The sequence below is a fragment of the Vicugna pacos genome, chromosome 13 (assembly GCF_048564905.1).
Source record: "Vicugna pacos chromosome 13, VicPac4, whole genome shotgun sequence".
Lineage (NCBI taxonomy): Eukaryota > Metazoa > Chordata > Mammalia > Artiodactyla > Camelidae > Vicugna > Vicugna pacos.
This window is the reverse complement of record NC_132999.1, coordinates 48,347,979-48,375,841: the sequence shown is the minus strand read 5'-3', so window position 1 is coordinate 48,375,841 and position 27,863 is coordinate 48,347,979. Positions and strand designations below refer to the sequence as shown.

Genomic DNA, 27,863 nt, shown 5'->3' with positions numbered 1-27,863 from the left:
AGGTTGGCAGGCCCCCCACTCCGCCCCGGAAACCTGGCAGTTTATTTCTGTCTCTGGGCCCCCTGTTTCCACAGAGTCAGTCCAGGAAGGCTGGCAGCAGCTGGCTTAGAGGGGTGGAGCTCCTGCTCCCTCCAGGGTCCAGCTGCTACCCTGCTCCACCCCCACCTGCCAGGCCAGACCAGACTCCAGAGTCAGAGGTGACACTGGGATGAAGGAAGGAGGAGCTGGAGGCCAGTTGGTCAGGCCTCCAGGGGAGGGACCCCACCACCACCACCACCACCACCACCTCCCAACCCAGAGCCTAGATGCTCTCCCAGGATGAGGCAGTCTACACCCAGTTCAGGTCGGCTAAGAATATAATCTCTGGTGTGTCCAACTCTATTCCAGATCATTCTGGCTCATGACTCTTCTGGCACCTGATACCAAAGAAAAGACTGCTTCTAAACTGCCCAATGCTGGTAGAATATGCTATCCAATATGGTAGAAACTAGCTATTGGGCACTGGGAATGTGGCTAATTGGAATTAGGATGTGCTGTTAAGTATAAAATATACACCAGATTTTAAAGTCTAAATACAAAAAAAAGAATAAAATATTTCAGTGAGTTTTATAAATGATTATATGTTGAAATGATAATATTTTGGATGTATTGGTTTACATAATCTTATTTCTTTTTACTTTGTTTAATGTGGCTACTAGAAAATTTAGATTACATATGTGGATCCTATTACATTTCTATTGGACAGTGCTCTTCTAGAAAATATGGTGCTCTGGCTTTGGACCAAGACTTTGCCTGCTCTAGATCAATATCTGTGTGGCTTTAGCTCACCCACTTCCCCACATCCAGACCACAGCCTTATGTGTGGGTCTAAATCTCACCACCCCACACCACCCCTTCCCAGCATTCTGTGAATCTGGCTCAGCCAGAGATTATGGCTTAGTCTGTTTTAAACCAGTGTCTAGTACATTTCTTGATCACCAATGCCCAATATCTCAATCCCAGCAAGAGTGTGACTAGGTCACCTTCCACGATAACTGGCCTGACAACCCCAACCTTGTGTGCTTAGATCCCTGTCTAGTAAGATTTAAGATCTAAACATCCATAGGAAGAATAAGGGTCTAGATCAGGGGTTCGCAAACTATGGCCTGAGGGCCGCATCCAGCCTGCTGTCTGTTTTTATAATCCAAGTTTGATTGGAACATAGCCATGCTCATTCATTTTATGAATTGTCTATGACTGCTTTCAAGGTACAATAGCAGAGTTGAGTATTCATGACAGAGACCCAGTGGTCTACAAAGCCTAAAATTTTTACTGTCAGACTATTCACAGAAAGTTTTCCAGCCCCTATTCTAGATGACCGACAAGTCCAACCTGCCATAAATCTAGGTTCCAGCCTAAGACTATGGCCTAGTCTAATCTACATCATCTTCTCCTAGATGGTACTGCTGATCAAGATTTAAACCAGAACCTAATATGCACTATGTGCTGTTTGGTTCCAGACTCCACTCTGATCTCAAGAGATGGGCTCTAGTACTCTTCTCTGGGATGGAAAGGGTGTCTCCAGTTCTGAGCTCCCCTAGGAAGATCAAGGCCCATTGGTCCTTCTCAGTGGCCTTGGGAAGGAGGAGGGAGGGTAGATTCCAGAGACAGCACTGGAGGCTGAGTCAAAGAGTCGGGGTAAGCTCTTCCTGCCAAGGGGGCAGAACATAATCAAGCCAAGAAGACAGAGTAGCCGCACCCCTTCCCAGCAGGCTCCAGAGCAGGTCACTTAGCTGGGGGTCACGTGGGACAGATACCAACCCCCTGGAATCTACACAAGGAGCCTCCAAATGGAATCTTCACTTCCAACCACATTATATGCCTATCGCCTCAGGACTGAGCTGGCATCACTAGCCTCCTTTCCCACAGTTTCCCTCTAGCTCTGCTTCTCATAGCTTTCTTTGAAGATCTTCCCACACCTGCCCTCCTCCCTGCCATTTCTCTTTCCTCCAGCCTAGAATTGTAGCCTTAACCTTAGCAGTTAGGATCTTGGGCTCTGGAGCTGACAAACCCAGGCTCAGTTCCAGTTCTGACTTTGGGCAAGTCACTTCACCTCTCTAGGCTCCTCAGTTTCCTCATCTGTTAACAGAATAATAATAATGGTACCCGCCTGACAGGGCTACTGCAAAGAAGCAACAAGATTATGACATACATCACTTTGCCCAGCACCTGGCCCGTAATAAGCATGTAATGCTACCTCCTGTTTTTATTACTATTGATGAGCTAGCTTGGTTCCATGAATGGACTTTGACAGGTTTGTAAACCTCATACAATTATAACCCAAATTTGTTTTTGCATCTTTTTGAAGAGAAGGCCCATCATCTTCTCAAAATGGATTCTTAGCCCAAAGGGTAAAAAAAAAGGGGGGGAGGCCTTTAGTTCAGTCCAAATAGGAGACAGGCACACATAGGAGGACTAGCCCAGGGTGTCTCAGAAAACATGAGGCAGACCCAAGTCGTGCACCCAGGAGTACCGTCTCTGAGGCCCCACTCTTTCACTGGTCCAAGCTGTCTCTCTATTCTGACATCATCATTTCTTGCCTGCTCAGTTATGACAGCCACCTGGAGGGCTCCCCACTTCCAAATGCCTCTACTGAATCTGCTCCACCTAGTGCTAGATTCATCTTCCTCAAATCTCATCCTCATGACACTGTGTCCCTGCTCCAAAAACTTTAATAGCTCCCCACTGCTGACGACAACGTCAAGACCGAGGTCTTTAGCCTGATATTCAAGAGCCTTAACAGCCAGCTCTGGCACAGCCAGCTTCCTCACTGTTCCCTCTTGTCTGGTCAGTGGGGCTGGCTTCTTCCTCTCCTCTTCCCCTCCCCATCTGCTCCCCACCACCCACATGCTCACTCAGTTCTGGACAGATTCTGCCTCTTTGCTCAATCATGCAGTGTCTCAGGCCCAGCCTGCTGCCCCTGCTCTGCCCTCAGGTTTGCCCCTGGGTCCAGCCACACTGAACTCACTCTGATCAGGCCACTATGAGGTAGGCTGACCATAGCTCTGACTCCAGGAAGTATGCCTCTGCCCCTGCTCTCCAGCTCAGCTCCATCCCTAGACACTGACTCCCCTGAGCCCCTGCCCAATTAACTTCTCTCTCCTTCTGTCCTCTGTCCTTCACTCTTGTCACAGGGAGTTATAGGGAGTCAGCTGGTACAGCCTGTCCTCAGAGTCATGACTCCTGGCTCAGAGTCTTTGAGCCTCAACGCCCTCATCTATAAAATGGGGACAGCAATACCTACACCTTGAGTGATTCTAATGAAGGACACATGCCTTATAAACCGGAAGGTGCTTTTTCTCCTAAAACCTGTTACACAAATAATGCTCTCATGGAGCTATACGACAATGCTATACAACTGCCTCCCTTTATAAGTTTACTTAAAATTGCAACCACCCTGCAACTTTGGCACTCCCCAAGACCTTTCCCTGTTTCGTTTTTCTCCTCAGCATTTATCAGCATCTAACAAACTATATATTTTACTGATTTTTGTGTTAGCTAGTTCGCCCTCTAAATATAAGCTCCTTGAGGGCAGGGATTTTTATTACTTTGTTTTCTGCTCTGTGCCCTAAAAAAGTGCCTGACACCAAGTGTGCACTTGGTAGTTAAGGAATGAATGAATGAATCAATTGCTTGGTATGTGCCCGGTCTTGTGCTATAAGCACCTCTCACAGATCATCTCATCTTAGGACAGAGGTACTTTCATTACACTTCATTTTGAAAATGAGATGTCAAGAGACTTGCCTTGATCACAAGGTAGGAAGCAGCCTGGCTAGAATGTGACTTTCTCCAGAACCTGCCCTCTTGGTCACTATGCTCTATTTCCTGTCTAGATAGGAGGTTATTTCTATTTCTACATTAACTAAACCTCTTGATTCTGTCACCCTCCCTACCTCCCTGGGGCTGTCACTCTCCCTATGCCCCTGAGGCCACCAGCCCTCCCAACCGCCATTCTAACCTCTCTCAGCCATTTCCTCCCTCTTCTCAGCTCTAAGCCACACTGCTCACTCACCTCAGGGCCTTTGCTGATGCTGTGCACTCTGCCTGGAATGCACTGGCTTGGTGTCTCTTTCAACTCTGCCTGCTTCTCAAGACCCACCTCTCTGGGAAGCCTGGCCTCCAGTCTTCACTTGCTCCCTTCCCTGAGTTCATGCCTTGTTGTTTATTGCTGGGAAAACCCACTGGGGGAGCATATGCTGACCTGGTCCAGCCTTTCACTGTTTGCTGAATTTGGAGGCTCTGCCCACTTCTGTCCCTCTCCTGGCCAGGTCTCTCCCGCTTTCCTCTCTGGATCACTGCCCCCGCCCCACACCATCTTTTAATCAGGTTTAAAACTTTGTGATCAAGAGCCTGGCTTTGGAGTCTCTCAACCCACTATGAGCTATGTTTCTCTGGGCATGTCACTACACCTCTCCCAGCCTGCTTCCTCCCTGTAAGGGGGTTACATGAGCACCTGCCTCATGAGCTAAGGAGCCAGCACATAGTAAGCACTCAATAAACATCAACTTGTTTTCACTTATATAGCATTTTATCGTGTCGCTCATTCCCATTTAGACAAAGACCCCTAAAAGCCTCAGCCTCCTCTCTTCCTCCTCCCTTAACGGTTCCCCTCCTCTCCAGAATATGACTGAGGATGATGGTAAGATTGCTCACATGTATTGACCACTTATCATCTGCAGTGAGTGGACATATGTCAGGCACCCAGCAGGTGCTCAATATTGCTTACTGAATAAACAAATTAACCAGTTTAATCCCCACAACACCCTATGGGGGGCCACTATTATACCCATTTCACAGACAAGGAAATCAAGCCCTAAAGAGAGTAAGCGACTCTTCATGCTTGGGATTTAAACCCAAGCAGTCTGACTCCAAGGCCAAGACCCTCACTGCCCTCCTCATCCTCACTATTCCCACCCTGAGCTGCTCCAGTGCCAACCACAGGGGCAGGTACATGTGTTTTTCTAGACGTTGACCTTAACATCTAGATGGATGCTCACTGAGCTCAAACTCCTCACATTTTATCTCATTTGAGCCTAAGGAAACCCTATGCAGTCATTGCCATTATTATTTCCCCTTGACAGGTAAGGAAACTGAAGCTGAGAGAGGAGTCAAATAACTAAGGCCACACAGGATTCAAAGCCCCAACTCAACTGCTTTGTGTTCTGTCATGTTTCTCTCCCACTGTCTTATACATAACTGTTGGTAAATGTTCACACACATCTGCCTTGTTTTTCCAGTCAATTAGATAGCAAGCTCTCTGAGGGCACAGTCTGAGGTCAACCCTTCCATCAGTGTTTCCATGTCCCCCACCCACTACCATGGCCAGCACTGTGGAGGCAAGTGCTGTGCTACAGAGGCTTCTATGCTGATCGGCGCCTCCCAGCCAGGCACACCCTGACAACCTACCTGCTTTCCCCACAAAGCAGAGTGATTTGCGGGCTCTGTCTGCCCTATGAGACTTGGGTTGGTGAGGGTGGGGCTGGATCTCCCCTTCAACCTAGGCTAGAGGCTCCCTCTGAATTCCCGGGATACCATATTTCCCGGGAAGTCAGGACCCCATCTCCCACTTACAGCATTAATGGAGCAGGATAGTACCATGGCTCAGAACAAGGATTCTGGATCCTGGTGTTTCAAGTTCAAAGGCTGCTCCACCAGGTACTGGCTCTGTGACTTTGGACAACTTACTTAACCTCTCTAAGTCTCAGCTTTCTGATAAGTAAAATAAAGATAATAGGGTTACTATGATGATTAAATGAATGTCTGTTTATAAAGTTAAAAGAGTATCTGGGACTTGGCAAATGCTATGTGTTTATTAAATAAATAGAGTTCCACTTAGCCATGGAAGGGTCCCCCTGGTAAGGTACAGGGCAAGTGACAGAGCAAGCCCCAGTTCCAAACAGACAACTGGAGACACTGAGGGAAATGGAAAGAGGTGGCAGAGACCTCACACCTCTGGCAGCCCCTTGTGGCAGGGACCCACTCCTCCCTCCCCACATCCTCGAGAGCCAGAGGACCCCATTTCCTGGCCCCATCAGTCTTCTGACCTAATTCTCCTACCCTAATCCCCAAGCCACTTCCCCTCCCTCCCCTCCAATTAACTCTTTCCTTGCAGTCAGATTACAGTCAGAATCCAGGCTCTGCTTCTCTTAGTTGCTGTGTGACTTTGGGCAAGTCACTTAACCTCTCTGACGGCTCACTTCCTCATGTCTAGAGGAGATAGAGACCTTCTCCCCTGGAGGTCTGTCCTAGAGATTAATAACTGAAATCATGCTCATGGATGTGTTTACAGCTGCTTGGACACTCTAGTGTCCCTGGGGCCTGACTACAGATGGGTGTGCTATTTGGGCACTGGGGTGGGGAAGGGAACTGCCATTTAAAACTGACCCCCATGTTATAAGTTTCCCCAGCAGCCCTTAAGCACCGCTTAGGTTGCAAGCCAAGTTCCCTGTCTTTTAACCTACCACCTATGACATTAAAATACTGTTTACTGCAGGACAGGCTGAGGTCTCATATCACCAGGTTACTGCATCTGAGGCCCTGAAGCAGTCCTAAAGGGAGAGGAGGAAGAAGTGGGGGGATCACAAGTGAAGGGGGAGGAGAGGGCTCTTTTGGAGGGGAACTAGGGAGAGTGGAGAAGACCCCTGGGTTGAGAGAGGCAAAGGGGAAGAAGGTCAAGGCCCCAAGGCCCTCCAGCTCCCCCACAGCTAACACAGCCCAGTCGGCAATCACCGGGCCTGGCCTTCCACCCCTCTGAAAAGGAAGAGGAGCCAGCGGCAGCAAGTTACGATAGATGATTACCGGCCGCTAATTAATTAAAATAAACAGCAAATTAAATACAGCAAAATTAAAATAGCACAGGAAATTAACTCTCTACTAGCCCCACCTCACAGGTGAGATGCTTAAAGAGCCCCTTGCAGCCAGGATCCTGGGCAGTTGAGGGGTCACCAGGACTTGTCTTAGACCACAACTCCCAGCAACACCAAATATCAATGAACCCGGTTACCCACGGGCATTTACCTGGCTCTGCCACCCTAAGGCTGGCCTCCTGGATCCTTACCCCCAGGGGACTCTAAGGCCTGGGCCACATTCCTGAACTCAAGCCCTGCTCCTCCATCAGTGGGCAGGAAGGGTCCTGACACCCTCTGGGCCCGGGATTGGGCACTGTGCCCTCCTGGGCACATGGCCCACACCTGCCACCACATGGGTCAGGGCAGGAGGAAAGAGGGACATTGGCCTTCTATTCTGGTTCCCTCTGGGGCTTGGAGTCGGATCCTGGCAAAGACCACCCCCCCACTTCCATGCTGAGCTCCTGGCTCCTCATTTAGAATGCCTCAAACCACCTCTAGGGAACCCCTTATTTTGCTCTTTTCATTGGTTCAGAATCCTTAGGAGAAAGCACTGCTGAGGCCGAGAATCCCAGCCAGAAGATGCCTAACAAAATTGGCTAGACCAACCCATAAGACATGATACCAGAATTCCCTCCTAAACAAGACTAATCACCCCATCACACAGATGGGGAAATTGAGGCCAAGGAGGGCAAGGCATTTGTTCGTGGTCACCCAGTGGCTTCCTGGCAGAGTCTGGAGCAATCTCTAATGGGCAGGCACATTACACGTCACCACCAAAACATGGGATTTCTAGAGTGCAGCTCAGCCGATACTGACCCCCGTCTTAGCCTGGCTCCAGAGATCTCTCCTCCATAATCCCATCCCACAACCTGCCACCCTTCCTCCTGTGTCCCACACAATAGCCAGTTCAGACTCTTTGCCCTTGGTCTATCGTTCACATGGTTCCTTGTACCTGAGGCTCCTTTGCCCACATCTGCCTGCCCATGTTGGAACAGCCTCTTTAGGGTCCAGCTCAATACCAGCTCCTCTGTGACCCATCCTCCTTCAATCTTCCAGGACGTTTTGCCTCCATCTCACACCAGCCCTCTGTTGTTGTCCGTGTGAGCTGTGGTTATGATGTGTGAGCTTCCCGAAGCCGCAGACCACACCTGGACTCCAGCACCTGGCACAGTCCACAGCACTCAGTAGGTGTTCAGTAAATCTCTGCCTCATCTGATGACCCTCCACCCCACCTCCATGTCCTATTGATAACTGACAATAATGACTATCGTTTACTGAGCATTTACTATGAGACCAGGTCCTGTACCGTCCCATTCTCACATAATAGACCCGGGTCACAGAGGTTGTGTGACTTTCCTGAGGTCGTAGCTCTGGAACTGGAACTCCACTGATCCTTGTTCCTAAATGAATATTCTTTCCATCCCACTCGCCTCTTCTAGGTCCGACCACCATCATCTTCCCACCCCTTCCTGTCACAAAAGACTTCCCACAGCTCCTTGCGGCCCACTAGACAAAATCCAAGCTTCTGGGCAAGGTATCTAAACTCTGTGACATCTGACTTCTGCCCTCTTTGCAGCTTCTCCTCTCGTCTCTGAATATCACCCCGTTTTCCAGCATATCATACCGTGATTCACTTCTAGGCTTTGCATATGCTGTTCCCTCTGCCTAGAACACTCTTCCAATATTTTCCCTCCTGTGAATTCCTACACATCTCTCAACATCCAAGATCAAGGGTTACCTCACAAGCTAGTCAGAAGAGACTAGCAACAAACAAAAAAACTGGTCACAAAATTGAGAGCTCTATGAGAAAAGGACCCGTGACCCATATCCCCAATGCTTAGCCCATAATCAGTGCTCAATCAGCGTTTGTTGAATAACTGAATACTCCATATATCACTGTTGACAAAACAGAGATGACAGAATAATACAAGGCCACAGTAAGCAGGGCTGGAGGTGGAGGGGAAGAGCCTGAGGCCAGGAAGGCCAAGGACGTGATGGGGAACCGTGACAGATACTTCAGGGGCTGCTCCACAGCAGAAGCCACACTCTTGGCAGAGGGAGTGTTTGTGAGAGACAGAGGAAGGAAAGTGATGGCGTGAGGGAGGCTCTGAAAGTATGTGTGTGTGTGCACATGTGCATGTGAGAAAGTGGTGCGGATGTATGTGGGGGAGTGTGTGTGTGTGTGTGCTGCATTTGTGAATTAGCCTGAGAGAGCAGTGGTGAGGAAGTATGTAAAGGCACAAATGTCCGTGGCTCGTGGGGGTCTGTGTGAGAAGGTGAGGGGGTGTGCCATGAAGGCTGCAGGTGTGTGTGTGTGTGCTGGAGGTTGTGCACGACTGTGGGGCGGCGGGGGGGAATGTGATTGAGAAAGACAAGAAGGGGACACCTGAGGAGGGTGTGAGTGAGAAACGGTACATGTGTGGGTGTGGGGGATGTCATGAGCATGTGTGGGAGGAGATGGTGTGCCTGTGAGTGTGGCCAGTGCGAAGGGTAAGGTAAGAGATGTCAGGGCTCTGGTGAGGGTGTGGCTGCCATGGTCTCGCTCACGGGCCCAATGCCAGAGTTGGGGGCTGGCCCTGGGCCCGGGGCTGGGGGCTCTGACTGAGCAGAAGATTCCTCAGAGTTCTCCCTGAAGCCACAGGCACCAGATTACCAGGTCCCCAGGCAGGGAGGTTGAGAAGGAGGCCCAGATGTGTGTGTGCCCTACATCTGTCCAAAGCAAAACCTCTGGGCATTTATTTGTCTTTGTCTGTGTCCAGGTGTGCACGCCTGTGATTGTGTGCACACTGCCGGCTGTGTGTCTGTGCCTGTCTTTGTCTCTGTATGTATCTGGGCCTTTGTCTCAGTGTGTGTAGCTGTTGCTCAAGGCTTATCCACATGACTGTGTCTGGCGTTGTGTGTGTCTAGGTGTATCTGTGTCTGTGGGGCACTGAGTGTCCTTGATCTGTGCATGTCTAAGAAAGGCTGCAAGCATCCTCTCGGGCAGCCTGTTTGTATCTCTGGGTCTAGACGGCCTTAGTGTGAGTGAGACAATGTTGTGCTTTTGAGGTTGTGTCTTGATCTCGGTGTATCTAAGTGTGAGTGTGTGCTTGTGTATCTGTATGTGAGACTCTGCCGTGTGTTGTAATATGGAAATACGTGCATCTGCGGGATGTGCATTTGTTTGTGAGACCAAGGATATGTGTGTGTCTCTGTGCCTCTGTGTGTGTGTGTGTGTGTGTTTTGAGTGTGAGGGGTTTGTCACAGACTGGTGAGCAAGTTAATCTCAGACTCCGTGACACGTGGAATAAAATCACGCTCCCATAATGGGATCATTCGTCTTCCTGTCCAAGGAGAGAACCAACTCTTCACCCTCCGCCCTGGGGAAGCCAGTGGGGCCAGGGCCAGGCTCAGGCCCCCATCCAGGCCCTTTTTGGCCTCAGCACCCCACCCCCACCTCTCCTCTGCCATACCAGGCCCATTCTGCCTCCAGAGTGCCCTGGTGCCCATTGCGGGCTGGGCTAGGCTCCAGGCCATGTGATTGAGCCTGAGGCCTGTCCTGGGCCCCCCAGCCCCACCTACTGCTGAGGAGGGCCCTGCCCCAGATGGGGGGGGGGTGCAGGAAGGAATCTTTGGGCCCCTCCTCCTCCCGGAGGGGAGGGATGAGCTGCAGGCCCAGCCGGCCCGGGATTTTCCATCTCTCAGCAACAAGATTCCTGGTGAGCAGGCTGCGGGGCTTGGCAGGGCGCCTGCCGGAGACCCGCCCTCACCCGCCAGGACTCCTGGGTCCCCAGGGCCAGGCAGCAGTGGGTTCCCTGGGGAGCTAGGAGGGCCCCAGAACTTCAGGCTGTGGCTGCCTGGGCCTGTGGGAAAGCCAGACCCTTCCAGGCTCCCACCCCTCCAACCAAAGATGGCCCCTCAGCCCCCTAGGCAAACTGCCACTCTTCTGGCCTCCCCCTAGCCTCAGCTTTTGCTTCAGAAAGCCATTGCAGACCTGCCACCCATCACCACCCACTCCTGCCTGAAACTCGGCATATGCCCAGCCTGGGTTCAAGACCTCACCTCTCGGTCTCAGGGCTCCCAAGGCCAAGGCTGTGCTTCTTATTTCAGAATGGGGCTTCTGAAGACAGGGCCATGTGTCCCACAGCTGTGAAATCCCTCTCAGTATTAACACTCCTTCCTGACCGAGCAGACAGGCACCAGGAGAGGACTTCAAACTCAAGGCTGGGGAAACTGAGGCAGTGAAGCCCTTCGCCTTACCACCACTGAGAATCAGGCCAAATTCAGCAGTCTAAACATGCAAATTCTTAATCCTGCCCTATAGCAATGGCTGCAACTCCTTCCCCATAGTGGGTGCAATTTCAGGAGGGAGGGAGATCAGCTCGAGGGAGAGGGGAATGGGCAGGTGGACTCCCTCAACCTCCAGCCTTGGATGAGTCGCTGAGAGCAGGTTTGGTAAGAAGGTCAAGGAGAAGAGAACTGAGATGCTCCAAGATTTATGAGCCTAATTCTTCTCCCTTAGATTCCCCTCCAAGCCCCCTAGCCCTAGCCTGGTCCCTCCAGGGTCATGCTGTGGCCCCAGGCCAATGTCAAGGCCCTAACCCATCCATCAGCTGTTGCCAGGGGGTTTCCACCCCAATGGGTTCAAAGGAGGAGCTCAACTGACACTAGGGGCCCAGATTAATGGGGAGGGGCATGGCCCTAAAGAGGCAGCCAATAGCCCCCTGAACTCTCCCAGGAACTAGGGGCTCACAACCTCCAGGGCAGAAGCTAGGCTGGTGGGTGGGGCCCAGGAGGAGGTGACCTCCCAGCCCTGGCACCACACCTAGCCCCACCCTTTCAACAGGGATCCCGTGGGGCCCAACAGCTCCCAGGGTGTGTGACCTTGGGTGGTTGCTGCTTCTCTCCAGGCCTCAGCCTCCCCACCACTCAATGCAGGAAGTGGTTCAGATATCCCAGGTGTCCCCCTCTTTAGTTCTCCCTCAGCACTAAGCCCTACCCTCTCTCCAGTCCAGGAGTGTCACCTAGAATCCAGGCCAGATGGGGTAAGGCCTTGGCAGTTACCTGGAGGAGTCCCTGAAGCCACCCAAGTCAGAACTGAGGAGCCTATGGTGATTACCCCTCTACCACATATCCATTTTCCAGAAGAGTGAAACTGAGGCTCCGAGAGAAGGTCTGGGTCTGCACCAAAACCTGAGTTTTACTGGTGAGGTGGGTGGTTAAGAACATGGGCTCCGGGGACAGAAGGACCTAGATTAAAATGCCAGTTGCAACAGAAACTTACTATGTGAAGTCCCTTGCCTTCTCAGTCTCAGATCCTCATCTGTAAAATGGGTAATAGTGCCTCCCTCCTATGACTGTTGAGTTGAAATGAGAAAGTGCAGGTAAAGGGCTTGGCCAGTGTGGCAAGCAGTTCAACAGCAGTAGCTATCAGGACCCTGAGTGAGTAGTATTAACACAAAGCCAAGTGGCCCGGGGGAAGGGGAGGAGGGGTCCCGACCTGGCTCATCCTCCAGCCCAGGAGGGCCAGCCAAATTCCTTGAAGCCCCCCAGCTGTCTCCCCTATTCGTTAAAGGCCTCTCATTAGTGAGCCTGGGCACCTGCCCCTCCACACGTAATAAGCCTCATTAGTATCTTAGCCCCAAGCTCTGAGCCCGGAGTCTGTGCATGTGCACGCGCAGGAGGATGGGGGGCTGCAACAGGCCACCAGCCAGGAGACAGCATCCTCGCCAACCACACCCCCTGCCTGTCATCAGCAGGGCCCGTCACCACCCAGCTTGTCACCTGCCTGCCTCGCACCCGCACCACCTGTCACCCACCCAGCTCGTCACCCACCCAGCCCATCACCTGCACCACCTGTCACCCACCCAGCCTGTCACTGGAGCTGCCTGACAGGCATCTGGGTGGGGGACAGGAGATGGGGAGGAGAAGACCACAGGGGTGTGGAGCTGGGGGCCCCAGAGACCCTGTAGGACCCCCACTTCAGCTCGGCATCCTGCAGCATCGCCATGGCAACCTCTCAGCCGCAACCACTTTCCCAAACATCCCCCGCCCCCCCCAGGCCCTGCTCTTAGCTGAGCTGAGGCTGAGAAGAGCCCTGAGTGACAGCAGAATGGGGCAGGAAGGAGGTGTTCATCTGCTGGCTGGCCTTGGTCATCCTGCCCTCTCTGGACTCGGTTACTCCATCTGCAAAATGGAGGGACTGGGAAGGGGGAGGCTCTTGGAGAGCAGGCCATCCCTCTCCAGCCTGGACTTGTGGAGCCAGAGGCCAGTTAACCTGTGAAGGCTGGAGGAGTGGGAGAGTACAAAAGGACAGGGGGTTCTGGGTTATTCCGCATTCCTCTGCCCCTGGCCTAGCCCAGAGAGGCCGGGCCTCTGGCCCAAGATCACACAGCAAAAGAAGAGGAGCAGGCTGGAAGGGAGAGGGGCTCTGCCACAGGACTGCCAGCTGGAGTTGCCACGCTGGGTGACCCAAGGTGACCGGGGGCTGAATTGGCCCCCACCTCCAAGCTGCATTATTTATAAAACCCAGAGCTTGGAGCTGAGCAACAGCTGCAGTGCTGCCCCTCCAGGGGGCACATGCCACGGTGGAATGGTGGTGCCTCCTCAGGGGACCCCCTGGAGTCCCTGGCTCCCTCCACAGCTGGCTGGGGCAGGGGCTGAGGTGGGAGAGGAGCAGCAGCGCCGTCCTTCCCCTCCCTGCCCCCTCTCCTCGCCACTCCTCCAGGCAGGCGGCGATAGGATTACTTCTGCATGACTGCCCGCTCCACAGGGTTCCAGAGACCCTCCTGCCTGCAGCAATCTTTAAAATTCCTCCAGCCCAACCCCGCTCCCTTTCTCCCTACAGTGACTGCTCCAGCTTCTACTGCAGTGTGCCCGAGGCTGCCACCACCCAGCAGGCTGGGGCCCGGGTCCCTGGGGCCATGGGCAAAGGTGGACCCATCCCCAGGGTGGAGCCTGGTGTCCTACCGAACCCTCTGAGGCCCAGGCTCTGGTCCCTGGTGCTGGTCCAGCCCAGAGAGCGCAGCTCAAGCTGGGGTCAGGCATGCCACTTGCGCCAAGGTCGATGGGCACATACATGCAAGCACAACTGGTGGGTCTTGGTGTACCTGTCCGCGACCTCTGCTGCCAAAACCAGAATGCCCCCACCTCTGCTCTCACTGCCCACTCCCTACCTTACCATCCCTGTTACCCCTGGGGTGGGCAGACAGCTGGGCCCAGCCAGCGCCTGTGGCTCCCCAGGGCACATGAAGCAGGCAGGAGATCGATTCACTGAATTTTTTAAGGCTCTAATGGAGCCTGCATCTTAAGACTTGTTGGGGCCTGGGACACAGGCGATATCTCAGGGACCCCTCCCTCAGCATTGCAGTTGCTTCCTCTTTCAGGTCTTGGGGGCCAGGGGGACTTTTCTATGAGCTTACCCCCAACAAGAGAAGAGGCACGAAGGGCCCTTGGCAAAGAGATGGGGTTGGGGGCTGTGAGCAGTAGCCAGAGGCCCCCCCCCAATCTCCCCAGCCCTAATGCAGGCAGAAGCAGCTCAGCCTCTAAATCACTCCCCTCATGCTGCCCTCTGAGGCGGATTCTGTGCATCTGTAATTAGGGGGTGGAACAGATGGTGGAGATTCCGTTTAAAATCATGCATCTAGTAAAGTAACCTTCACTGTCGGAACTGACTCCCAGGGAGACCAAGCCCCAAGCCCGGATCTGGGGTGGAGGGGAGCATGTCAAGCTAGCACCTTCCCCATCTTTTCCCCCGAAGCCCCAGGCCCAATGTCCCCCTCAAGTGAGCCATGGAGGAGGAGGATTTGGTAAACACCTGAGAAAGCACAGGCTGGGGGTTAATCCCCCTGCCAAGCACCCCCCCGCTCCCCATCCCCCACCATACATGCCAGAGCCAGGGCGGGCTGGGTACTCCAAGTTCTTGGCTGAGAGATCAGGGTGACCAGGTGCCAAGAGCCCCCAAAGAGGCCCCAAACCCCCAAAGCCCAGGCCAGGGTGCCCAGAGCACGGGGTCTTGGGTGGGGCAGCTTTGAACCAGATGTAGAGCCTCACTGTCCAGGAATGAAAGGCCTGGGGCAACAAAGGGGTGTGGAGATGCCTCCCCAGGCAGAGGAGGTGCTGGGAAGTGGGGGAGGACTGGACAGCAGAGAAAGAGAGAAAGCACACAAGAGTGAGCCAGTGTGTGTACAAGGCTGGGGCTATCTGGGCGGGCTAGGGGGCGGGGGGAGGGGGTCTGGGAGAGGGGGGCTTTGGGGGAGGAGGGCTGGGGAGAACAAGGTGGGAGAACGGTGATGGCAAGCACTGTGGCGGGGAGGGTGTGCTGGAATGTGTGATGGTGGGAGTGAGGGCTGCAGAGTGATGTAGGGGTGCAGGGAACAGGGCAGAGCAGCTCTGAGGGGTGACTGGGTGCAGGGTTTTGACTGAGCTGAGGCTGTGTGTTTATGTATGCATGTGGGACTGGTGTCTGAGGCGGTGTGGGGGCTGTCCCTGGGCCCTTGGATGGCTGAGGAAAGTACTGGGGCTCGAGCCTGTTGGGGATGTATAGAGGCCTGTTTGAGGAGGTGCTGGGATCTGGGGGGATGAGAGTGTGTGCGCGCCTGTGCCTGGGAAGGTACGAGAAGCTAGGGGGACGCTATCTGTTCAGAGATATATTAGAACTGAAGCTATGTCTGTGTTTTTGAGAGAAATGGTGTGGCTATAGGGGGTGTTCTTGTCTGAGTGGGTGTTGTGTGTATGGGGGGGTTGTTGAGTTTGGAGAGTGAAGGGGGCTGTATCGGTGTGTTTTAGGGAGGTGCTGGGCTGTAGCTGGGGAAATGTTGGGGCTCTGGGGGGAACCTGTGTATCTATAATCTGTTAGGTGCTAGGCTCTGAGAGTCTGAGCATGTGGGAGGTATTAGGGCTGTAGTGTGGTCCTGGGTATGTCCAAGGAGGTGTTGGGTTGGAGAGGAAGTTGATATGTCTGAGGATGCAGTAGAAGCTGTGTATGTTGGGGTGTTTGGGGGTCTCATGGTGGGTCATAAAAACCTGGGTTTTGGCTAAGTACTAGGGCTGGAAGTATGTGTTTGGGTGGGTAGCCATGTGGTGGTTGTGTGTTGGGGGTGGGCTGGGGCTGTGTGCAGGCAGGGCAGTTGGATGTGAGGAAGGTGGCTGGATGTGGAGAGGCTGTGTGTGGAGATTCTGGGGATGTGTGTTTAGGGGTGCTGGAGCTGTGAGTAGGAAGCAGTAGTGTATTTAGGAGGTGTGAGGGCTGCAGTTGGGTCCCTGTGCCCAGACAGGTGATGGGGCTGCAGGGTGAGGGTGGGTGCCCCTCTGAGGAGATGAAGGGCAGTCCTGACCTTGCTCAGGGGCCCGCCCGGGACTGCCTGCTAGAACCCCTCTGCTGCGGGGTGCCTGCCCCCACCCCTAGACCCCATGTGGGGGTGTCGAGACAGGCAGTCCATCTGTCTCAGCCTGTGCCCAGGCCCGAGGAGCAGAGCCGCCTCCTCGCTCCCTGGGGGGCGGCAGCGGATCCCAGCCCACCCATCTGCCTTCAGATGGTCGAGGCAGGAGCCTCCACAAAGCTGCCTGGAGGGCATCGCAGTGTTTGAAGAGGCATGGGCTGGGGGGTGGGGGGAACTGCACAGCAAACAGTCCTCAAGGAGGCTCCTTTGAAAACCACTGACGCCAGGAGAGAGGAAGAGGGAGGACAGGGTGGGTATGTCTGTCCTTGTGCGTCGGTGTGGGTCAGCGCCCGACTGTGAGCCTTGGAGCCCCTTTGCATGTGTTCATGCCGATGGCCTCTGTTCGAGCGGCATCCTTGCCTTAGAAAACAGCCCTTCAACTCAGGCTACAAGCTCACAGCCCCACCTAGGCAGCTACCCTCTCCTACGTGCACCCTGCCTACACTCACATGCAAACACCCCCCCACACCTTCACACCTGCAGAACACTGCACCCTCACACACACACACCTCACCCCCAGGGTCCTAGTCCTTCATATATGTATGCCCATTACACACACTTCCACCCTGTAAAACCAGGTACAGCACACACCTGTCACATACATGCCTCCACACATACATACCTGACAAGGAGCTATCTATCACACATACACCCACACATTCCACACACCTTGATCTCCCTGTCACACCCATATTCCATCTCACATGCACCGAGTCTCTCTTACACACACTGTAACAGACACTCACCAGCCCTTATACCTATACACATGTGCATGTTTGCACGTGCACACGCGCGCACACATACTCTGATCAACTCTCAGTTCTTTCACACCAACCAATTTACCTGTGTCCAGACCAGGCCCTGCAACTTCCCAGGAGGGCTCCCACTGGCTGAGAGGGCCTCCTGCCTCCCCACCCTGCCAGCTAGGTGAGAGTCAGGGGCATACCGCCTCCACCAGCCACCGCCCCCCCCCCAGCCCCCGGCACCATGGCTCCCTCGGAGCCCTGATCTTCACCTCCAGAGAGCAAGAGCCCTCTCTCTGCTCTGGTGTGAGATGTAGTTGTGTGAGAGGGTTACTGTGTTATGTGTGTGCGTCAACATATCCTGAGACCCCATGACAAGGTCTGCGTGTCACTGCCTGTTGGGTAAGAAAGCCTAGGGACAAGTTCACCAGTTGTATTGTGAGACTTAGGATGAGTGTGAGAGCAGAGACTTGTATGTCATAAAATGTGTGTTCATGAGTGTGAGGCAGAGCCTTTGTGGACAGGTGTGAGCAGGGGTGGGGGGCTTTTATCCAACCTGGTGAGTGGGGAGTGTTCTGGGATATTTTCTGAGACAAGAAGTATATACAACTGGAGGAGGGGTCAGGGCTAGGAGATGCGCCCTCTGCAACTCCCTCCTCCTACAAAAAGATCAGGGAAGAGGGGGTCTTTGGGACACGTGTGTGTGTGTGTGTGTGTGTGTGTGTGTGTGTGTGTGTTTCTCTTTTCCTTGCTCTCTTTCTCCCTGACCTCTTTAGCAGCTGGAAACTGAGCCGGGGGTGGAAGGAATGGAGACTTGGCTGGCCTGGGGGTTTGGGAAGGGAAGCAGGAGAAAACACCTTCCAGATTCTCATCAAATCCTTGTTTGTGGTTTGTAGCCTCAAGTCTCTCCTCTCTCTTCCTCTGTCTGGGTTTCCCCCTTTCTTTATCTCCTGCCTCTCCCCCTCTACCCCAGATCTCTCCTCCCATCTCAGTCACCTTGTCTCCCTCTTTGAATCTTCCTGTCTCCAAGTCTCTGTCTCTCTGTCTGTCTTTCTCTCCCCAGGCCCTTCCATTTTTCTGACTCCTCTCTCTGCCAGCACCTCTGTCTGTCCGTCTCTCCCTGTCCTGGTCCATCTGTCTGTCTCTCTCCGTCTGCCTGTGCGTGGGTGTCTCTGTCCATCTGCTCCGCCACCCATCTGTCTGGTTGTCTGTGCTAGTCCTTCTAAGGGTGCCCAATTGCTCACCAAGGCACCCTCCCCCAGGTCAGCAAAGGCCTCTCCTGGCTCAGGGGGTGGGGAGGGGGTGCAAAGCTGCAGCTTCTGGAAGCTTCAGTAGCAGCTGGGCTGAGCTGGGAGTTTGGGGCCAGCCAGCTGCAGAAGCGGCCCCTCCCCTGGGCTCCCAAGCCAAGGACCCCAGAGCAGAAAGAGGAGAGAAAGCAGGGCCTCACTGCAGCTGAGTCTGTGCATGAGTGTGTAAGGGGGAGGCAGGGGGGCCTCACTTTGCCCTCACGTCATTCCCCCCAAAGCCAGGCCCTGTAGGAGAGGCACCTTCAGTTCCCACCTTCCTCATTCTCTAGTCAATGAGGGGATGAGGGATCCAAGAGGGAAGGACCGGGAGATGAAAGGCCTTGGGTGAAGGAAGGGCTGGGAGCCATAGCTTTCTGTCAGCTGGGTGGGAGGGGGTCTTCCCCTTACAGGCAGTCCCTGGGGGAGCCCTCCAGTTCTGGTCCCAGCTCCAGACATGAGGGGCTGCATAGGCAGTTCTCACCAGCTCCCACAGGGACCATTCCCACCTCCCAGTTTTCCCAGAGCCTCTGACCCACAGAGAATCACACAAGTGTCTCCCCCCCTCCTAAGTAGAGGGTGGCTCTGGGCATGTGGAGATCTCGGCCCTGTCTAGGCACTGACCATCCTGAGAGGCCCCAGGCAGTCCACATACCACTGCCAGACCAGCCCCCACCTCTGGCTCTCTCTCTCTCATACACACACACACAAACACACACACACACACACACACAGAGCCCACCACCCCCACTCCCTAGCCTAGCAACTCAGAGGGCTCTCAGCAGGAGCCCTACCCCAGAGACTCTCACCCTACCTGGACTGGTGGCAGCCTCCAACAGGGCCCCCAGCACAAAGCCAGAAGCTTGAGAAGGTATCCCTCAACACCTCCCAGGAGGCTCTGTCCACCCCCACAACTCTCTCTGAGATTAGCTCACAGTTCAAATCCCACAATAGATGGGGAAACTGAGGAAGTGATGGGACAGCACAGTCATTCCTCCTGAAGTCCTGGGGTGGGATCATAATGAGGAATAGGGAAAGAAAGGGACGCTACAGAGGCAGAATCTGCCTCCTTCCTGACCTGCAGCGGGCAAAGTCCATACTGGCTGCACCCTCCGCACAGCCCTACACAGCCCCACGCTGGGCCAGGGCCAGGGCCAGGGGCTGGTTCCCTCCCTCTAGAGCTCTCCTTGCCCCTGGCTGGGCCCCCTCCCTCTCCTCGCTTCTGAGCAGCCCTCCCTGCCCTCTCCCTCCCAGCTCTGGCTCTCTCATCCTCAGCTCTTGGAAGCCTGACTCACTGTTTCCCCTCCTCTCGCCCCGCCCTCCCTCTCTCCCGGCAGCGGCGCCTCCCCCTCCCCTGGGGGGGCTCTGGCCACAAGGGTGCCCGCCTGCTCCACTCCCCAGGCTCTGGCCCCCCTCCACACCCAGGAGGCACCCTGCAGCTGTTCCAGCTCTAACTACGGAGAGGTGAGGGAAAGAACCTAGGTCCCAGGCCAGTCTCTGCCAAGTGCCTAACGTTGGGCCAGAGGCTCCCCTCTCTAGACTGGGTTTCCTCCTGTCAAACAAGGTGGGGGGGAATCCAACTGGATGATGCCCCTGGTGTCTCTAATGTTCCTAATGTTCCCCGCTTTTAAAACCCCAGTGCCTCCTGGCACAGAGTGCCCACAACCTGTGGGGCACTGTACCTGCCTCAAGCCCCGCCTCCAGGTCCAAGGAAGAGCTCAGGGCTCTGTTCCCAGGCGTTTGGAGAAGGCAGTGGGGAGACGCTGCCCTGGGGCAGGAACATTAGTCAAGTGACCCATGGAATCCCCCTGTCTCCCAGTTCTCCCTCCTTCTGTGGGAGTCCTTCCCTCTCTCTCTCTCTCCCACCTGTCCTCCTCTCTCTTCCCAGAGATATCCACTTGTCTTTCCTCCAAATACAATCCAGTAGCATTTTATCTTGGGTGAGAGACCCTCAGTGTCCTCTCATTTCGAGCTGTGGGGTGGGGAGTGGCACATGCCTAGGCCTTCTTGGTCCTCTGGATGCCATCTCCAGGGGCTCTGATACTGGCTCTTCTCTGTGACTGTTTTCTCTCTCATCCCCTCATCACTGGCTTCTGTCATCATCTTTCCCTCTTTCCACCTTGCATGTGGCTGTCTGGGTCTCTCTCCTCCCCAACTCCCCCAGCTCTCTCCCTGGGGGGGTCCATCTGCTGACATTAGCAGCAATTTTACCCTTGCTCCCCGCCCTGCGGTTCCCAGCTCCACCCCATCCTGACTCCCCTCTCCCCAGCTCTGTCCCAAGAGTCCCAGGGGACCCAGAGACAGAGCTGGGCTCCATCTCATAATAGTGAGTCTGCTTGACCTCACTAATCAGACCAGAAGCGCCTGGGCATCTGGTACGAAGGCATGGCACCCTTTGGTCTTGGGTGGCTGGCACAAGACACAGAGCTCTGTATTCCAAAACCAAAAAGAAAAAAAAAAAAGAAGTTGACCTAGGGTGGGACAGAGTGGAGAGGAGGGGAAGTGAGGGGGATCAGGTTTGCCTGGAGGAAGCCCCTGTCCAATAGGGAACAGAGGCAAGAGGAGGTAGTGGCTGGAGCCAGTGCTCAAGGCTGATCTGAGAACAAGCAATATCCCTCTGGGCTCTGCCAGTTCAGAGTAGCCCACCCCCCCTTAAAAAAAAAGGTCTTCTGCCAGGAACAGTCGCCCCTCAAGCCTCCAGCATAGCCATACCAAGCAGGTGGAAATCCCATCCCTTAATCTCCTTTAGAATCCAAATCCATCCTCCCCACAATACACCTCCACTTAGCTCAGCAGGAGGTTCTAGAAGCCTCCCTGCCAAAATCTAAGCAGGTGAAATGAGGTGGGGCAAAGCCCCCCAGCTCCCAAGCTCTCTCACCAAAGGTCCCATCAAGGGCTGGGAGCAATGCAAAATAATCCTGGAAACAATACACCTCCAAACTGAGAAGCAATGCTGTCCAACCACAGCACCTGGGGGTGCTGGGGCACTCTGCCCCCATGACCCTGTTCCAGAGCCCCCAGTCCAGCAACCATAATAAACAGCAAGCTCTTTTTCTTTATGACACCAAATTTCTCCAAGCCCAACAGCTCCTTCCATCACTACCTCAGCCATAGATCACATTAAAAACTCACAGAGGGCAACTTAAACACATCACATTTGTTTCTCTCTATATTATTTCAAAAGTAACGGCATTAAAAATGGATTTTACTACAGAAAATAAATATCAGCACGTGGGCTGGGAGCCCAGGCAGGGGGAGAGGGCCCACCAGGAGAATGTCCCTGAAGGCTTGGGCACAGCTTAGCCACTGACCAAGGAGACAGCTGAGAGGCCAGACTACCCAGTGGTGGGAGGGGGATACCTGGGGAGGGGGGCAATGCCTTCCCTGCCTACCTGGGCACCTGTCCCAGTGCCAGACCAAGAGGGACAAGAGTCACTGGTTTGAACCTGAATCCACTGGTCCCCCAAAGATGCCCTCACTGATCTTTGCTACCTTTGGAGGGTGGGAGCTCTGGGGCAAGAAGTTCACTAGTCTCTGGGGGTTATTCCAACTATTGAAACAGCAGAAGAAAAAAATGAATTACTTACTATCCAGTTTGATTTTCCATTACTATAAAAATAAATATACATCTTCTCAAAGGAGGGAGATGGCAAGCTGCATGCACATGCCACCTGGGGGGGGTCCCCCTACAGCTCACCACCACAACCCAGCCTGCCCCCACAAGTGGAGGAATGGGGCAAGTGTAGGGGATGGACTGACTGGTAATCTTTCATATACAGCCCCAGCTCACACAGCTACACACACTGGGCCACACGGAACAGGAACAAGCCAACAATAGAAACACCCCAAATGCTCCTGGCAGGACTCTGCCCAGGCCTGGGCACATGCCCCCGCCCCGCCAGCGGCAGCAGCGGACAAAATGTGGCCACCCTGACCCGGAGGCAAAGCTTGTCCTCACACCCTGAGCTCTGCCCAGGGAGCTGGGGCCAAGTCCCGCCTGACACCAACTGGTCCGGCGGGAAACGCCTGCCCAGCCAGACAGGCACAGGCCCCCCAAGGGTCCCTCCTTGTACTCAGGGACCAGGCTGGTGCAGCCGGGCCCTGCCTCCCAGGGTGACGCCTGGGCCCAAATTCAGCTGGCCCTGCCAGTCAGGCACTGGTGCAGAACGGAGGGCACCAGGCTCAGCCCCTCCCAGCCCAGCCCCAGGGCCCCCAAGCTAGGAGGGAGGGGGGACTCCCCACCCCTCCACATCTGGCCCTGGCCCCCAGGGTCTGCGGTAGAGAATTCCCGCCCCCGCTTCTCTCTCTCTCCCTCCTCCCTCTCTGTGCCCGCTGCCCGCCTCAGGGACAGCCCCAGCTCCCGCCTCCGGCCAGCAAGGCCCACATCCTTCCTCCCTCAGCTGGCCCCTTCGCCTGGCAAGAGGCTGGGGGGTCAGGCTGCTGGGGAACCCCTCCAGCTCCCAGCAGTCCTCATCCCCAGCCCCCAAACTCTGGGTTGCTGTCCCTTTTCCTGTAGAACAGGAAACAAGGTTATTTCCTAGACTCTGAGCCAGCCCCCTGCCCCTCTGGCTCTGCCCGGGGACCCAGGACCCAGCAGGGTAAGGCGCCCTTAGCCAGAAAGCAGAGGGATTCAGCAATTCACCCCCAGCTACCGGCCCAGGGGGCTGACAGCTGTCACTCAGCACCCCACCCCCTGGGGAAGAGAGGGCCGATTCAATCAGAGCCTCAAGAGGAAACGCATTGATAGGCGATTATTTATTTATTTATGCAAAAGTGAGCCGACTTTGTTCGCCAGGTAACCGGGCACGCGGCCCAACCCCTCTGGCCCCGGCCGCCCCCAAATCCCTCCTCCGCCCCACACCCCCTCCGGGTCATTAGGTCCCCGCCCCTTAACTCCCAGAGCACCAGCGGAACCTTGGGATTTGGGGGTTGAAGGGGAGGGGCTCCTCCCTCCGCAGTCTCCCCCTTTCCCAGCGCCGTTCCTAAAATCCAGCCTTGTTCTCCGCTCCCACGGTCCCCCCCTCCACACCCCCCCCACATTCTCAGCAAGCTGGAGAGCAAATTGCAGTTTTAAATCCAAAGACGGAGGGAGGGGGAAGGAGGAGGGGGCGCGCGGCAGCTCTGGGCGCGCACCTCGCCCCCGAGCCGGGGGAGCCGCGGGGCGGCCAGGAAACCCGAGAACCCCCCCTCCCCGCCCCCCCTTCTCGTCCACCTCCCCCTCCCCCTTCCCGGCGCTGCCTGCCAGGCTTCGAGCCGAGCCCAGCCGAGCCGCGGGCCCCGGTGGAAACAAAGACCGATCGCACCGCGGGCACCGCAGCCACCGGGTCCGGCGGACCGGACCGGGGCACGCGGAGGGGGCGCGGGGCCCCCCCGGTGCGCTGCACAAAAGAGCACGGCCGGCTGGTCCCCAGCAGGGGTCTAGGGCTAAGGAGGAGGAGCCACTCACCGGAGTGCTGGGCTGCCGGCTCCGTGGGTCCGAGCCAGGCGAGGGGCTTTGGGGGGCGTCTGTCTTTCGGCGGCGGCAGCGACGCGGGCGCCCGGCTGCTGGAGAGAGGAGTCGTGGAGGAGCCCTGAGCCGCCCGCCGTTGCTGACAGCATGGCTCGCGCCTCGGCTCACATTCTCCGCCGCTAACTCCGCTGGACACGGCCCCCCGCTCCCGCGGCGCCCCCCACCTCGGTCACTCCTTTGCTCCCTGTGCCCCCCTCGCTCCCCCCACCGTGCACACACTCTCACAGCCCTGGACACCCCCGCCCCCACCTCCCCAATTGCAAACCTGGGAGGGAACGCGCCCCGCGTAGTCCTCCTCCTGCTCCTCCTCCTCCGCCCTCCTCCCTCCCGCTCTCTCTGGCTGTCTGTCTGTCTCTCTGACTGTCTCTATCTTTCGCTCCCTCTGCCTTTCTCTGCTCTGAGAGCTGGGTGGGAAAAGGAAATGAGGACAGAAAGCAGACGCTGGCTTTGGGTGGTGGTAGCTGGATTCCCTCTCTCCCTCCCTCCCCCTCCTCCCCTCCCTCCTCCTGCCTTCTGCTCTCTCCGCTGTGAGCGGGGCTGAGCGCAGCCTGGCGGGTGGCTCGCTCTGCCTGCCCGCCCGCCTGTCTGTCTGTCTGGTCTGCCTCGCTCGCTCCCTCCCTCCGTCTCTCGCCCTCGCCCTGCCTGCCTGCCTCTCTCCGTCTCCGCCGCCGCCGCCGCTGCCTCTGCGAGCTCGCCTTACCTTCGCCGCTCACCATCCGGAACCCCAGGGGGGAGCACGCGCGCGGCACGCCGGGACTTGTAGTCCTCGCCTCGGCCGCTCGGCGCGCGGGGCGGGCGGGGCGGCGCCGGCTGCTCCGGCTGCTCCGACGGCGCGGCCGGGACCCCGCAGGGAACCAGCGCCCTGGCCCCTCCGGCGGGGGCGCGTCTTCTTTACCTAGGGGTGCTAGTTCTCCCCAAGGACTGGGAACGTGTCCCACGTTCCTCGTCCCCCGCGGGGGTCTCTGGCTCGAACGGAGGTTGCGGGTGGGAGCGAAGAGGTAAGGTCTGAGAATGGAATGAGAGTAGAATAGGGAATCGAGGGATTCGCTAAAAGGCCTGCGACTTTCTGGGTAGTCCCAGTTAAGTGGGAGAGGAAGAGGAGGGAGGGGAGGATCAGCTCCTTGAATTTGGGGGCGTTTTCTCCTGAAAAGGTTTCATGTTGAGTAAAGTGCGAGGGTTTATGGCGGGAGGGCTGCTCCAGAAATCTCAAAGCCTACCAGTACCTCCTCCCCACGCAGTGACCCCGACTCAAGTTCTGAGCTCTGCCTTTAGCGCCCCCCCACCAAAGCCTAGCTTTTCGAGAAGTCCAAGGGCGGTGAGGGCACAAAAGTCCTGGATAATCAACAGATCACAGACCACCCGCTCCCGCAACACCCCCCCCCCCCCGCCCCGCCGCTCCCCCACCCGACCCTGGGCGCCTTGCCTTCTTGAATTCGACTGAGCTTTTTCCTTGTGTCAGGAAGCAAGATTCAGATTCAACAGTTCAGAGCTCCTGCTGTGCCCAGGGGGCTGGACTCAGCACTTTCACCTACCTCCTCTTCAGGTCACATCTGTTATCCAGCCCCTCGCTTCAGGCCCCCTGCCTGGCCTGTCCTCACAGATGGGAATGTGCACTGCCAGGGTCTGGTTACTAAGAGAAGGTAGCTGGACAGGAAGGAGAATTGATGCTGCTATTTACTGGGCACCACAGGGCCCTCGAGTCCAGCAAAGACCTGGTGAAATGGTACTGTTATTTCCATGAAAGGCCCATGTCCCCCAGTATGAAGTGGTAGAGCCCAACTGGACCAGGGACTGTTTGAGTCCAAAGCCCACTGTTTAACCTCTGGGCCATGGCAGGGAGCTGTGACTCTCCAGGCCTCCATCGGACCTTCTCTCCCAGCGTTTGTGTGCCCTCCATTGGCACTTCAATTCGACAAATGCTAACTTAGGTGTGCAGGGCTCACAGGGAACATGGAGATGAATAATGCATGGTTGCAGTCCTATCCTGCGGCTACCAACACCGGCCCTGACTGGTCCTGCACTAGTCCCACTTCATCTGTGTGTCTGACATTCCTTTGTCCAGTGTCTGCTGGCTTTTTCTGTCTTGTCCCATGTCTGAAGTTCCTTCAGCAGTGCCTTTGTCCTTGGCCCACCTGTTTCTGGCTCCCACTTTGGCCCTGCGGGGTGATGCGGGGTGATGGCCAGCATGTGACAAAGGTAGGTGGTGTCATTTTGCCAACTGCAGCTCCCTATCACTACCTTCCCTACACCTCAACTCCTCCCAAGCCCCTCCACTAGGACGGTCTGGAACCCCCAAAGGGCAAAAGAAGATACCTTGGGGAACATGCTGTTGGGTCTTTGTTGGGGTTGGGGCACACAGCAGCATGGGAGAGGTCTAGGGCTCTAAATGGTATGCTTATTGATCTGGCATCACAGTGGCAGGGGTGAGGGGGACGGTGCTGACGTGGCCAGTTGCAGAGGCCCCCATCTGGGAGCAGCTTCTCCTTGCAGGCAAGCCCTGGGTTCAAAGATTTGGTCATTGAATGGGAAGTACTATAAGGTCAGATATTAGTGAAAGCCATGGTTAAGGTTGTTAGGGGCCCCTTGCAGCTCCAAATCCTGGGTCTAAAGTTATCACAAATAGATGAGACTTGCCCCAGCTGGTCCCCCACTGGTGAGACTTCAGCATTGGGGAGCGTAAGAGAAGCCCATGTTTCCCTTTCTTTTACCCCTTCACAATATCCTTACCTGTTAGGCTCTGCCACAGGGCATGAAGACCCCACCCAAATTGAATCAAGGTTTGGGTGGGAGAAATTGGGCGAATGGTTTGGGGGAGCTAGGGAGCACCAGGTAGACTGGGATGAAGAGAAGTTTGGGAAAGGCATGGGAGCGGAAAGGTTAAGTGATGAGGTGCAGAGGACAAGACTGGTAGGGCCCCGGTCTCCAAGCGTGAGATGGGGATAGAAGTTAGGTAGGGTGGTCCAAGCGTACCCCTCCCACACGAGAAGGCTTCAGTTGCCCCCTCCCCAGAGAGGGTGGGTGCTATTAGTCCCTAAGGTGTTGGGCATAGCTGGAAACAAAGCATTACAAGGTTTCCCAGTCATTTGGGAGCTGGACCTTCTCTTGGATCCTATCCAAATTGGGTTGGGTTGGGGGGTGCTCTCCCCAAACTCAAGCAGAATCTTCCTGTGGGTGGCTGCTGCCACCTAGTGTCTAATCTCCATATCTGCTTCAGTCGCCTTGTCTAAAAGGGGGCTACCCAGTCCTTTAAAATAGCACCTGGGGTTGCTACAGTCCTGGCAGGGTAGCTGTAGGCTCCCTGAGAAAACAGACTTAAAGGAGGGGACCTCAGTTCTGGAAGAAACTGCATCATTCCATTCTGGGCTCAGCTCACTGTTTTTTCAACGTTAAGTAGAAGGTGGTATAGCTAGACCCTAGGAAATAGAGGTGAGAGTTCAGAGGTGAAGTTGTAGGGCCTAAGGGTTTGGAGACCATGTAGAATAGGAGCCCGACAGACCTGGTTCTGATTCTGCTATTACTTCTGCGTCCTTGACCTCTCTGAGTCTCAGTTTCCACGTGTGTAAAATTGAGGAGTACTCTGGCCCCTGTGTTACAGGCAGGGATGTGCAGAAGATTTACTGAACACATGGATGTGAAAGCACTTTGAAAACTGGCAAGGGCATACTGAGGGCCTAGCAAGTCATGATGATAATAATGACAATAACTGAGGGGTCACAGCAGTCTGGAGCCAGGCCCCTGGAGCTCCGGGAAAGGGCAGAGTGAAGTGAGACTTGGGTAGTAAAGATCACTGCCCTCCCTGACTACAGAAGCCCCACTCTTGGAGCTCCCTCAGGAAAGGTGTGGATGGCTAGGGAGGGGTTCAACCCAGTCCACAGAAGGGGAAACTGAGGCGAAGAGAGCCACCAAGCTACAGATACAGGAACAAGAGGCCCGTTGGACTGGAGCCATCATGGCCTTGGTTTTCCCCTCCTTTGGATGGGAACAGCTCAGAGCGGGGGCCCCAGAAACCATGGAAGCAGGAA

The 27,863-nt window shown here is 55.3% G+C and overlaps 1 protein-coding gene across 4 annotated transcripts in view; it reads right to left on the bottom strand.

Moving 5' to 3' along the window:
* The window catches only part of AHDC1 (AT-hook DNA binding motif containing 1), a 63,580-nt gene extending 39,018 nt beyond the window's left edge, over nucleotides 1-24,562 (bottom strand). The window contains exons 1-2 of one of the 4 annotated variants that reach the window (XM_072975000.1): nucleotides 24,542-24,562; nucleotides 23,779-23,876 (exon numbers count right to left, since the gene is read on the bottom strand). The gene's annotated coding sequence lies outside the window, so the exon portion shown is untranslated. Of the gene's footprint in view, nucleotides 1-23,778; nucleotides 24,031-24,106; nucleotides 24,514-24,541 lie in introns of those variants that run through there. The other 3 variants (XM_072974997.1, XM_072974999.1, XM_072974998.1) reach the window with 3 other exon arrangements.
* Nucleotides 24,563-27,863: the final 3,301 nt, after the last annotated feature.